Source organism: Palaemon carinicauda, chromosome 19 (assembly GCF_036898095.1).
Source record: "Palaemon carinicauda isolate YSFRI2023 chromosome 19, ASM3689809v2, whole genome shotgun sequence".
NCBI classification, from domain to species: Eukaryota; Metazoa; Arthropoda; class Malacostraca; order Decapoda; family Palaemonidae; genus Palaemon; species Palaemon carinicauda.
In genome coordinates, this window is record NC_090743.1 from 108778899 (window position 1) to 108791986 (window position 13088).

Genomic DNA, 13088 nt, shown 5'->3' on the forward strand with positions numbered 1-13088 from the left:
CTTACTAAAGTCTTAGAACATAAGCTAGTTACAACTCGAATAGCTATGGAAAGAATAAAGATGGGACTAACACTAAGAGACAGAAAGAGAACAATGTGGATACAAGAGCAAACTAAAGTAGAGGATATTCTAACAAAAAGTAAGAAAAAGAAATAGAAATGAGTAGGATATACAATGAGAATAAATGGGCATTAAGAATAACAGAATGGGTCCCTAGAGAATGAAAAAAGAAGCCGGGAAAGGAAGAGAAAACGTGGATTGACGAACTAACAAAATTTGCTTGGCATAGAAAGCCCGTAAACAGACGTGAGTGGAAGAACATGTTATTATTATTATTATTATTATTATTATTATTATTATTATTATTATTATTATTATTATCATTATTATTATTATTATTACTTGCTATTCTACAACCCTAGTTGGAAGCGTAGGATGCTATAAGGCCAGGGGAAATAACTCAGTGAGGGAAGGAAAAAAGGAAAATTAAATATTTTAAGAAGAGTAACAACATTTAAATAAATATCTCAAATATAAACTATAAAAACTTTAACATAACAAGAGGAAGAGAAATAAGATAGAATAGCGTGCTTAAGTGTACCCTCAAGCAAGAGAACTCTAACCCAAAGCTTAATACAATTTCATTTTATGCCTTTGCAAGATTTCCAAATACAGGGAATCAATGTATAAAATACCCCTGTTTTAAAGCGTCTAAACTTGAACTTTACAACACCGTGTCTTCTTCTTCGTCTTCGTGTATAAAGATACAAAGGGATACATATCCCAACCATTTCTTTATTTGTTATTATTATTATTATTATTATTATTATTATTATTATTATTATTATTATTATTATTATTATTATTATTATTATTATTATTATTATTATTATCATTATTATTAAAAAGCTGCATTCTTAGTAAGAAAAGAAAAATGCTATAAGATCAGAGAACCACAACAAAGAAAGCAGCCCAGTGCGAAAAAAATAAATTTAGAAGTAATGAATGAAATATAAAAGAGAATTACAGAAGAAATTGATAAGATGAATTAAGAATTTTAAGATAGATAATAATATCAAACAGATATGTAACTGTATAAATTATGAAATTAAACTTTGCCTACCTGTCAGAGAGTTATTTGCAGTTGTTTTGAATTTTTATTGGCTATTATTGAATAAAATTACTGGGGTAATTAGCAAGGTTCGGGTTAGAGCGTTCTTTATATATTTTCTTTTTACCACTTGTATATGATTATGATGTAGGCCTATAAGTATCACTTTCTGATATATTTTGTCTAAGTCTATTTAAAAGAAAACAACGCTAATCACGATGTCCTTTTTTTTTCTTTTTTTTTCTGTTTACATCTTTTCACGATGTCTCATAACTAAAATAAATCGGGTATAAAGTGTTCCTTGAATAATAGAATAACCAGTTTCTTTCTGAAGAATTCTCTTAATAATTTATTCGTTTCTTACCCGTTAGGCGAGCATGAGTCTACCCTACACACGTGGAGCCTTGGAACAGTTACATGTATATTATAGGCCTATTTGGTGGCATTTGCATCTCTTACAGCAAATTGTATTTGACAAAGAACTTTATTAGAGTGGAATTCATGTGTAGATGATTTGAACAAGTGTGTAATGTATTTGTTCATGAGTTTTATTATTATCATCATTATTATTATTATTATTATTATTATTATTATTATTATTATTATTATTATTATTATTATTATTATTATTATTATTATTATTATTAGCTAAGCTACAACCCTAGTAAGAAAAGTAAGATGCTATAAGCCCAAGGGCTCCAACAGGGAAAAATAGCCCAGTGAGGAAAGGAAATAAGGAAATAAATAAACGATATAAGAAGTAATGAAAATAAAAATATAATATCTTAATAAGATTAATAACGTTAAAACAAATATTTGATGTATAGACTATAAAAGGACTTGTGTAAGTCTGTGCAACATAAAAACATTTGCTGCAACTTTGAACTTTTGAAGTTCTACTGATTCAACACCCGATTAGGAAGATCATTTCACGACTTGGTCACACCTGCAATAAAACTTCTAGAGTACTGTGTAGTATTGAGCCTCATGATGGAGAAGGCCTGACTATTAGAATTACCTGCATACCTAGTATTACGAATAGGATGGAACTGTCCGGGAAGATCTGAATGTAAAGGATGGTCAGAATTATAAAAAAATCTTATGCAACATGCACAATGAACTAAATGAACAACGGTGCCAGAGATTAATATCTAGATCAGGAATAAGAAATTCAATTGACCGCAAGTTCCTGTCCAACAAATTAAGATGAGAATCAGCAGCTGAAGACCACACAGGAGAACAATACCCGAAACAAGGTAAAATGGAAAAAATAAAACACTTCTTCAGAATAGATTAATCACCGAAAATCTTAAAAGACTTTCTCAATAAGCCAATCTTTTGTGCAATTGAAGAAGACACATACCTAATGTGTTTCTCAAAAGTAAATTTGCTGTCGAGAATCACACCTAAAATTTTAAGTCATACAAAATTAAAGAAACATTATCAATGCTGAGATCCAGATGTTGAGGAGCCACGGTCCTTGACCTACTTACAATCATACTTTGAGTTTTGTTAGGATTCAACTTCATACCCTATAATTTACACCATGCACTAATTTTAGCTAGATCTCTATTAAGGGATTCACCAACCCCAGATCTACATTCAGGGGATGGAACTGATGCAAAGAGAGTAGCATCATCTGCATATGCAACAAGCTTATTTTATAGACCAAACCACATGTCATGTGTATATAGAATGAAAAGTAATGGGCCAAGAACACTACCCTGAGGAACACCAGATATCACATTCCTATACTCACTATGGTGCCCATCAACAACAACTCTTTGCGATCTAATACTTAAATATTCAATAATGATGCTAAGAAACGACCCACCCACTCCCAACTGTTTGAGTTTGAAAACAAGGGCCTCATGATTAACACGATCAAAGGCAGCACTAAAATCAAGGCCAATCATACAAACTTCCTGACCACAATCAAGGGATTTCTGTGCAACATTGGAGATTGCAAGAAGGGCATCACATGCTCCAAGGCCTTTACGAAAACCAAATTGCAAACTAAGGAACAGGATTCCCTTCAGCAAACCTATAAAGACGTTTTGCCAAAATACATTAAAAAACTTTAGATAATATGGAAATTGGGTGGTATTCAGTTGGACTTAAGCTACCACAAACGCATTTACATAGTGGGGTAATATTACCAATTACCCAAGTGCTAAAAGCTCCTCTTCTTGCTAACTTGAGCAAAATAACAGATAACTTTGGAGCTAAGAAATCTGCAGTCTTTATAAAAAACAAAGGAAAAATACCATTTGGATCTACACCTCCATAAGCATCTACGTCCATCAACAGAGCTTTAATTTCACGAGATCGAAAAGCTAAACTAGTTAATTTAGCCTCAGAAAAACAGGAATGAGGAAGTTTGAGTTTCTCATTACTCTGTTTACTGTCAAACATATCAGCCAAAAGGGTTACCTTTTCCTTTGGACAGTGAGTGTCTGAGCCATCTGGTTTAAGTAAAGGAGGAACTGTTGCATCTACACCAGAGTGCAAATTTGAGCGTAGTCCACCACTTATCGTCCGGGGGTTGTACCAGAAAGGGTTTCTTTTATGGTTAAATTGTATTCTTAAATTGTAAGAAATAGAGAGACGAAAGGTTTTAGATGTACATACACATACACAAAATAGTCTGGTCTATTCTTTACACATTCTTCTCTGTCCTCATACACCTGACAACACTGAGATTACCAAACAGTTCTTCCTCGCTCAAGGGGTTAACTACTGCAATGTAATTGTTCAGTGGCTCCTTCCCTCTTGGTAAGGGTAGAATAGACTCTTTAGCTATGGTAAGCAGCTCTTCTAGGAGAAGGACACTCCAAAATCAAACCATTGTCCCCTGGTCTTGGGTAGTGCCAAAGCCTCTGTACCTTGGTCTGTCGAGTTCTTAGGGTAGAGTTCTCTTGCTTGAGGGTACACTCGGGCACACTATTCTATCTTATTTCTTTTCCTCATTTAAAGTTCTTATAGTTATATATGAAAGATTTATTTTAATGTTATTACTGTTCTGAAAATATTTAATTTCAGTAGATAATTACTTGTTTTGTAGTTTCCTTATTTCCATTCCTCACTGGGTTATTTTTACTGTTGAAGCCCTCGGGCTTATAGCATTCTGCTGTTCCAACTAGGGTTGTAGCTTAGCAAATAATAATAATAATAATAATAATAATAATAATAATAATAATAATAATAATAATAATAATGATAATAATAAAGATGACATACCCTAGAAGTTTCTCAATCTTTGGATGTTCATATGATGGGACTGAATTTTGGGTTTTTGACTCCGAAATGGAAGAATATCGATTTGGCTTACATCAAACCTCCCTTGCCTGGCTATTAGCTATAGGCTACCTGGTTGAATTCTCTTAGTGTATATGCAGAATTGGTGAACTTGGTGATTCATGGATGGTGAGCTTTCAGGGCCAGTGAACATGTGTCCGAAAACTTGGGTACTTATCTGCTTGTATGACTTCTTGGGAGGTATTTCTACCAATTGACATTGGCAGCAAATTAAACTGTAGTTGAACCAGGTAGACCTATAGTTAAGGGTCAGCAAAGACACCATCAGGAGTGATGCCCGAAATGTCACCCATAGCATCATACTCCATGTTAAGTCGGTTTGTATCAAAGTCAATATTATAAAAGAATACTACCAATTGATCTTGCCCATTCAAATCTCTCTCTCTCTCTCTCTCTCTCTCTCTCTCTCTCTCTCTCTCTCTCTCTCTCTCTCTCTCTCTCTCTCTCTGCAATTTTCATTAGGCTACTCACAAACATACACATATACGGAATATTGTTTTAAAAACTATATATATATATATATATATATATATATATATATATATATATATATATATATATATATATATATATATATATATATATTATATATATATATATATATATATATATATATATATACATATATATAAGATATACAACATTAGCCTAAAGTTACCAAAATTAAGAATATCTCCGTATTTTTTCAACGATGAAAAATAGCTTAATAATAAAAAAATGTAAAGATTAAAGAATACATGTCATAAATAAAGATACGTGACATTAAAACACATGGCTTGTTGATCTAAAGCAGCACCGTAACCTTCAAAAGGAAACCTTATTCGGCCATCATGCGACTATTGTAGACAGTGCGCCTATTAGTCTAGTCTGAAAACTAAAATTCGGTTTGGTTTTATTCTCATGATTCGTTTATTCTGTGGCCTTGTGTGTGTGTGTGTGTGTGTGTTTTTTTTTTGACTGTATTCATTAACGTGGTAAAGAACGTGGTTATTCATTAAAAGGACAAAATCCTACTTGCCGGTAGGCTGCAGAAAAGAAAGAAGGAAAAAAAAAAGCGAACGCACTCACTCTGTCCCTCACACAATAATGTTTCAAGAGGATATTATAAGTAATAACATATTATAGAATATGGAGAATTAGTTTTCGATCGAAAATTTAAAGGAGATTTTAAGGAAAATAAATCGCACTGTGAGTGACAGAAGAAGATCGCCAGGTAGCTTGAAGGGAGGGACTATTATTTCCGGCATGGCGGGGGAGGGCTGGGGATGGTAAAAGGAAGTAAAAAGTGAGCTGATTTGGGAATCTCGCCGGCATTTAAATTCGCGACATGCCGACACAACGTCCAACCGCATTATCCAGGAAATGGAAATGAGGGAGGGGATTCACCTTTCCGCCTCAGCAGATATATTATAACTGCGATTCGTTATTAGTTCTGCAACCTATTTTTTTTTTAAACTTTTGTATCATTTCGCGTATTCAGATTAACGCTATTTTCATGATTAAAAACACGTTACTTAGTCCACACGGTTATGGTCTAATCAAGGTCTATATATATCTGGACCGTGGGTCTAATATAGGCAGGAATGTTTCGTCGCAGGCCTAGGCCTAACCTGAACATGAATTCAATGAATAACTTTTCTATAAATTGAAGTGTATTGCGAGAATGTAATATGAAAATTCATGACATAAATGAGAGAGAGAGAGAGAGAGAGAGAGAGAGAGAGAGAGAGAGAGAGAGAGAGAGAGAGAGAGAGAGAAGAGGATTGACTGGTTACTTATCACATTTAATCAATTTATTGCAACAATAGGTAGCCTAACAATAAATGATGTTTTATGACTATCGTTGGACGTGGGGGAACATTCAGACACTCAAACAGTGTATGTAATGGAGATATATGGTATTATATTCTATGACTTTCTTTCATTGTTTAGTCTAATACGGATATATAGGCCTAACTGCTTTTAAATATATAAAGATACTTCCGGGTTTTAAATTCCAAACTCTTAGCAAGAATATGCTGTTCATGCAAATCCCGATACATAGTCAAATTTTTTATAACTCATATTCCTATCGTAAATTATTAGGCTAGTGACACTTAGTAACTCTCCAATATTTCAAGACCTTGATAAGATAGTGTTCTCTCTCTCTCTCTCTCTCTCTCTCTCTCTCTCTCTCTCTCTCTCTCTCTCTCTCTCTCTCCAAATGTTGTAAATAGCAGAATGGGTTTTGATGTTACTGCTCATTTTTTGTGCCAACCTAATATAGCGACATCGCAGCCAGCCAAGATATGAGTTTTCAGGATAACATCACTCATTTCTTGGTAAAGTTTTTCATACAAGACATATAATTAGAGGTATCTTGTGTGCTCTCCAATTCTATTCAGTACAAGAGAAGAACATAAACGTCGATATAACTCGATTTAACTGCAGTGTTTGTAAGTTTCAGACGCAGCATGACAGGTGAGGAATGATTCGTGTATCAGCTTCTTTAGTGTTTGAAGACAGATCTTTGTTCTTATCTATTACACTGTCCATTAGGTTTATATCCATTGCAATTAATTTCTACATTGTCCTTTCTAACAAAGCCACTTACCATAATAATAATGTTCTTACTCTTGGCAATTTTTTTCAAGAAACCATGACAAAGAAGATATGAACTTGAAGAGCTTCCTTATTCGCAGTATGCCTAAATCTTCCTGTATTGACTGCAACTTTTTCGTTTATATATTTTTTGAATTAACGTTTTTAAAATTTCAAGACAGTATTTCTATTATTAGTACAACATGGAGTCTGGAACTTTGTTCGATTGATTGCCTGGAATTTTATCTGGAATGGGGCTTATAGACAAGATGCCCTAGCCCCTAGTATAGTCAATATACCCGAGAAAGAGTGTACTCACAGAGTACATCTTTTGCTCTGCCCATAGAGCAGCAGTGATTTTGCTAAGCCCGAAGAGCTTTATTAGGTATGTGGCTTGCCCTAAGGGAAGCAAAAAAAAAAAAAAATAAATAAATAAAAAATAAAAAGAAATCGGCCCAATTCGGGAACCCCAAAAAAGAATTTTAGTAGTACAGATTAGTGGTATAGCAGCAAGCCCCAGTGAGTAGAAGAGACTGGGAGAGAATGGAAAGAGTCTAAGTAGGAGAGAATAAAAACAGTTTCAAGTGTTCGAACTTGACCCTGATCAAGGGGAGGTGAGACGGAGGGATTAGATTGGAAAAAGGGAGGACTTGACTAAGCGAGTGAAGGGAACTGAGGACATTACAAAGGGATAGGACATGGGTGAAGAGGTGAATGGCAATGGGGAACAGGTCCGGAAGGGACATGGTATTAATTTAGTGAGTGAGGGATGGAGAGGACTGGGACAGAGAAGGATTAGGGAGAGGGGACGGTGCTAGGACCAGCAGAGATGAGAGGATCAGGAGCAGTGGTGCCTGGGATGTCAGGATTAGAAGGAGAGGTGGGCTGACAATGAAGTCTCTGGCAATGAATTCTCTGAGGTTTAGGCGGCTGCAACGGTGGTTGAGGTGGGTTGACCGATGGGGCACCAGGCATGGATACTATCCTCTTCAGATGCTCTGGACACCTCCTATTCCAGGCATGGTGGGGGAGGGAGCAGTTGGGACATCTGGGCTGGGTCGTCTGGCCATACTTGTGAGCCTCAATGCACTGTTTAGTTGAGTAATGTTGGCTGCAGACTGCTCAAATGTTGGGTCCTCTGCAGTCTTCACGGTGGAGGCAATGCCGTTGGCAGCGGTAGCACCGGAGTGGCTTGGGAATATAGTCCTTGATGGGGAGAAAGTTCCCTATATTTCCAAGTCAAGGGAAGGTGGAACATGGCAGATAAAGGTGGCAATGATCTTGCTGACAGGAACTTCGTCTTTGTCCTTGCAGCGTTCCGAGAAAGGTGACTATGGATAGAGGCATGGTAACAGGTTATCTAAAGGCAATGCCTTTCTTCTGTTTCTTGGCTGTATCAAGGAGCGCCTGGGAGGATTCCATCCGAAGGAGGCTAACGCTCTCTTGATTCTTGGGGCTGAGGATAAGATCCCTCTTTTAGTTCGGTCAAATAGATAACTTCAGTTTAGAGTTGGAGGGTGCAAGGGCAACAACTGCCCCAAACGCAGAGGTGCTTTCGGTGGGCTGGAACTTGAATTTGGGCAAAGGTGAGGATGATGAAGGAGACCTGGAGACCATGACAGTAGCTTCATTCAGTAGCTGAGTGAGACAGTCCGTACAATTAGTGTCTGTGGTGACTTCCTTCAGAGTTGAGCAGGACACTGACAGTGGATCCATCTGTTTCCATTGCAGTGGAGATTGGGCTGTAAGACGTTGATTGGACAGGATCTGAGGATGAAGGTGTGGGGTTTGCGGCAGTGGAATGACATGAGAGTAGGACTATGCTGGAGGCAGGTGGGCCAAAGAGACCAGGACTAGGCAGGAGGTAAGGGGGTCTGAAGAGTAGAGGATTAGTCTAGAGGCAGTTGGGTCTGAAGACAGCAGGACTAGGCTGGAGGCAAGTGGGTCTGAAGACAGAAGGATTAGACTGGAAGCAGGTGGGTCTGAAAAAGACTGAATTAGGTTGACGGCAGGTTGGTTTGAAGTTGGTAGGACTAGACTGGAGGCAGGTGGGTTTGAAGACAAGAGGCCTTGGCTGGAAGAAGGTGGGTCAGTAGAAGCAAGTCTGAAATGGAGAGAAGAGGCGTGGCTGGAGGCAGTGGAGGCTTTTAAAGACTTGGTCTGTTTTTTTTTTCTTGCTGAGAGATGGATATACAATGGCCTGTGGAGGATCAGTGGCAGCTGAAGGAGGGACAGGAAAGGTGGTTGACTGGAAATGTTATCTTGAAGATTATGCTTTTGTAGAGAGATGTTGAAGAACTTGTGGTAAGGGATTACTGCCCTCCATATTTATACTAATAAAAAATAGTCTTCAAATTTTAAAAACGTTTATGTAAAAAATATATAATATTTAAAGTTGAGAAATATAAAATGCTAATTAATATTCATTTAAAAATTTTTTTTTATTATTTGAAAGGCTTATTTCTTTATGAACCGTCCAATTTATATCAATAGAATTAGAAAAGTGAAGATCCAGTGGATCCTACACGTTTGATTTATCGTACAGGCTACATTCTGAGGTATTTTGCATAATACACTGCATAACTGGTGATTATTATCAAATCCAAATTATCGAAAAAGAAAGTCTTCAGTTTCTTCTTGAACGAAATATGTGTTATTTATCAATTCTCCTGATTTTTATATGTAATTTTGAGCGATTTGATATCCAAATTCCATTAAGTGAAACAATATCCAACAGATTTTATAGATTTGACAGCAAAGCTCTCAGAAGAATGTTGGGAGGTAAATGGCAGGACAAGATTAACTGGAATCACACATTCATATATCTTCCTCAGGTTTTCTTCCGTAAGAGCATTTAATTGTAGTTGACAACCAAACAAGTGAAACTTTAGGGCTTACAAAGTAAAACCGGGGTTGTTGGTAGGTTTGGCGGGTGGGGTCACATTTTTTTTTTTTTTTTGGGGGGGAAGGGTGCACGTACCATCCGGTATCCGATTATACTGGTATCACACATTCCTGTATCTTGCTCCAGTTTTCTCCCATAAAAGGATTTAATGGTAATTGACGACTAAAGACGTCAAACTTTCAGTACAGAAATAAACAGTGGTAATTGAAATAATACACTTTTTACAAAAATAAATATATTCTATAAAAATTACAGTACTTTGAAAGAATTTACATAAAAAAATAAATCACTCGAAATATTAAGTCTGAACAAAACTTAAATTAAGACAAAAGGAATTGATACTTATGAAAATTATACAATCACTTCTTTCACTTGAAATTAAATTTTACACAATTAATTAGTTTTGACACCAAATGAAAATAATTAACCTTATAACGATACAAATATACTTCACGTTTGTACATAAATCTCCCTGGGCCAGTTATAAAGATTTACACAATACCAGCACTCACCACAATACAGTAAATTTTAAATTTCTGGCAAATTTACAGCAACGTTTTAACACACTACGCACAATATACACTGGGGCACAAAATCACTTTGGAGAGGGCACACTAAAGAGGCACTTGAGAGAGAGAGAGAGGATGAAATTTGGCTCTTTCACAGGACGGCTGTTTCTCTTCTGCTGCTATGCAATCCTGGGGGTGCATATATAAGAACTCAGTAACTTCTAAGTTATTCTAATAGATTATTCTCATGGCTTGGGGCCGGCACCCAGCGATTCCAGAGTTATCCACAGTAACATATCGAACAGGAGAACAACTATCATAAACCGAACAGGAGAATCATCTTCGCTGCACGGCAACTCTCTCTCAGCTAGCTCCGCCCACCTACTGTTCTTGGAAATAAAAAAAAAGAAAAAATCTAACACTGGGGTTTTCAAGAACCTTCCAAAACATGTGGTAAATATAAGATTGGGTATTTTCTCACAAACATGACGCAATACCTCATAAAAATATAAAAATTAGATTTACATAAGTCCTCGTTCATACCTCGTAAGGTCATATAACACTCCTATACCGCTTATATAAGACTTTGTAACAAAATACGTGAAATAAAAAGTTAACTCTTATTAAAAATAACGTAAATTTTCATATACTGACTTAAAAATGAAGAATACAATGAAATAAACGACGAAAGTCTTATGAAATTTACATATAAAACTTATATCTACATGAGAGGAACTCACCTTAAGAGCTGGTTAATCCTCTTAGATATACAAATGAAATACATAAATGAAATAAATTAATAAATTATGTACTCTACACTAGACCAGCTTCATAAGATATATATATATATATATATATATATTGGGTCTAGGCGGATTTGTCTAAAACAATTTGTCTAAAATACAATTTGTCTAAATCAATTTGTCTAGACCAATTCGTCTAAAACAATTTGTCTAAAGTACAATTTGTCTAATAACAAGATGTCTAAAATACAATTTGTCTAGAATAAAAAAAAAAATAAAAAAAATAATCAAACTAATCAAATCAAATAAACGAAAATTGAAAAAGGTGAATAAAAAAAGTTATTTACAGAACTGTAATGATTGTTTTGAAAGGGAAACAATCTTTCCTGAATTTCTATCGTTCCTTATCGTTTTACTTCTAAACCATGGCCGTTTACTAAAATTAGTCGTTTACTGTAATTATAACTGCTGTTCTCTTAAAAACAGATATGGAAAAAAAATCCTTCTTCATTTTACATAAACAAAACAAGTTCTTATTATGGTAATATTCAAACTGGTTACACCTATAGCCCAAAATGCCTCTTGAATTCATCGAATCGGAAAAAGGTCGTAAGAAATTAGTTGAGAATGGATTTACGTTTTACAAAAATGGTGAAAATGACGAACGAGTTTATTGGAAGTGTGATAAATATCATAATAGACGGTACGGTCGACGTCCACGTCTTTTTCCACATGATATGTGGAATATGTATTCTAGAGTGCATAATAATCTTCCTAAAACGAACAATGCCGTCGAAGCATGGCATCGTGGATTCGAAACTGAAGTAGGTGTACATCACCCCAATATATGGAAGTTCATCAACTGTTTAAAAAAAGAACAAAGTTTAAATGAGGTACGAATTGAGCAGTATGTTGCAGGGATGGAGCCAAAACCACCAAGGAAGCGCTATCAAGATTCGGCAAAACGTCTAAATAGTCTTGTCAAACTTTTGATCAAAATAATGATATTGATTACATACGTGATATTGCCCACAATCTTTCTTTTTAACTATAAAAGAAGTTTTTTTTCAAAAGATATTCTTTTAATAAAACTTGTATTAATTTTTTTACGTATTAAATTCTACATTTAAATTTTCTATATGAATGTATTTTATTAATTTTAGGCTAGGCTACCTGTTTAGTTTTTTTCCTGTAATTTCTTCCTTTATGTAATTCTACAACTAATTCTGCATTTAATAAATATATTGCTTCATTTTATTTTATTTTATTTACCATAATTTTCCTTACCTCGTTTACACTTTGAACTACCATTCCCCATTATTATTATTAAAAAAAGGAAAGCGTAAATAGTATCTTTTGAGTAAAAATAAACAAAAAAAAACAGTTATTCTAAGTTCTTTCTAGAAATAATGATCTCAAATCTTCCTAATTGCCACTTTAGGGTGTGGAGTTGAGTTTTTTATTTTAGACAAATTGTATTTTAGACATTTTGTTATTTGACAAATTGTACTTTAGACAAAGTGTTTTAGACGAATTGGTCTAGACGAATTGATTTAGATGAATTGTATTTTAGACAAATTGTTTTAGACAAACTCGCCTGATCCCATATATATTAGATTAGAGTTCTCTTGCTTGACAGTAGGCTCGGGCATACTATTCTTTCTTATTTCTCTTCCTCTTGTTTTGTTAAAGTTTTTATAGTTTATATAGGAAACATTTATTATAATGTTGTTACTGTTCTTGAAATATTTGAATTTTTCCTGTTTCCTTTCCTCACTGGGCTATTTTCCCTGTTGGGGCCCCTGAGCACATAGCATCCTGCTTTTCCAACTAGGATTGTAGCTTAGCAAGTAATAATAATAATAATAATAATAATAATAATAATAATAATAATAATAATAATAATAATAATAACCACAAAA